This window comes from Tupaia chinensis, unplaced genomic scaffold (genome assembly GCF_000334495.1).
Source record: "Tupaia chinensis unplaced genomic scaffold, TupChi_1.0 Scaffold149482_1, whole genome shotgun sequence".
In the NCBI taxonomy this organism is placed as follows: Eukaryota; Metazoa; Chordata; class Mammalia; order Scandentia; family Tupaiidae; genus Tupaia; species Tupaia belangeri.
Window position 1 is genome coordinate 101,949 of NW_006209326.1, and position 1,920 is coordinate 103,868.

Here is a 1,920-nt window from a genome sequence, read left to right on the forward strand (position 1 = left end):
TGATAAACAAAATCTGAAGGAATTTACCAACTCCAGACCAGCTCTTCAAGAGGTTCTGAAGAGACTGCCATACCAGGAAAACTAAAAAGTCAGACAGAGAGCATACCAGGAAAACTAAAAAGTCAGACGGAGAGTTATACGAGAACAAAAAGCACCCAAGAAAATGGCTCACTTAATGATAGGAACAGGTCTGGAAATATCGATAATAACATTGATTGTCAATGGGTTAAATTCTCCAATTAAGAGACACAGACTGTCCGAATGAATTAAAAAAGAAACCGTCTTTCTGTTGCCTATAAGAAACTCACCTTATGGATAAAGACATACATAGAGTAAAAGTGAAGGGCTGTAAAAAGATATTTTATGCAAATGGAAATCAAAAAAAGGGTTGGATTTGCAATATTGATTTGAGAAAAAATAATCTTCAAGTAAAGACTGTAAAAAGAGACAAAAACGGGCATTATATAAGGATGTATATAAGTACAGGATGTAATTCAGCAAGAAGACATGACACTTATAAATATCTATGCACCCAACTCAGGAGCACCTAAATATGTGAAGGAAATACTCCTAGAGCCAAAAGGAGAGATAGGGAGAAACACAATAATTGTTGGGGATCATAACACACCATTACTCCTTTAGACAAATCTTCTAGGTGAAAAATAAATAGATACAGGATCTAAATGACACTATAAATTGAATGGGCTTGATAGATATCTATAAAACTTTCCACCCTACGTCCACAAAATATACATTTTTCTCACCCTGGCATGGAACTTTTTTAAAAATTGACTATATGTTAAGACAGAAATCAAGCCTTTACAGATTCAAAGACATAGAAACTATATACAGCATCTTCTCTGACCATGATAGAGTTAAACTCAAGATTAATTTAAAGAAATACCCTTGAGAATACACAAACACATGGAAACTGAACAACCTACTTCTGAATGACTTTTTAATCACTGAATAAATTAAGTCTGACATCAAAAAGTTTACAGAAACAAATGATAATGAGTACACAAATTTCCATAATCTATGGGATATGGAAAAAGTAGTCAAGAGAAAAATTCATAGCAATTAGTGCACATAAGAAAAAGATGGAAAGGTGGCAAATAGATAACCTAATGTTATGCTTCAGGGAATAGGGAAAACAACAACAAAGAAAAGCTGAAAATACCAGGAGAAAAGAAATAACAGAAGTTTGAGCAGAAATAAATAAAATATAAAATAAATGAACCCTACAGATAATAAATGAAAACAAAAGCCTGTTCTTTGGAAAGATTAACAAGATCGACATACCATTGGCTAGACTGATAATAAGTGGGGAAAAAATGAAAAGCTATTGGATGATAAAATGGGGATTTTAATATCTCTGTATTGACTGATATGCATAGTATTCCTTCTGGAAAAAGAAATGTAATACACTGTAAAGTTATATGTAATTCAATATAATATAAACAAGATTATGATAATAATAAAAAAAGAAGAAGAAAGAAAGAAACTAGATCAATCAAATATGTGTGATGAAATAGGCAACACTACAACAGACTTAATAGAAATATAAAATATCATTAGAGGATACTATGAACGACTATATGCCAACAAACAAAGTAACTTGGAGGAGATGGTCAAATTCCTGGATGCATATGAACTACCAAGATTGAATCAGGAGGACATAGAAAACCCGAATAGACCCATAAAAAGCCAGAAGATTGAATAATAAATACCTTCTAACAAAGAAAAGTCCAGGTCCAAATGGCTTCATTTCTGAATTCTACAAAACCTTCAAGGAAGAGTTACTCCCTACACTACTCAAATTATTTCTAAAGATACAAAAGGAAGGGGAACCAGCAGTTAGCATAATGGCTATGTTGCTGGACGCCCACGTAGTCGAACGAGGTTCGCGTCCTGGACCCG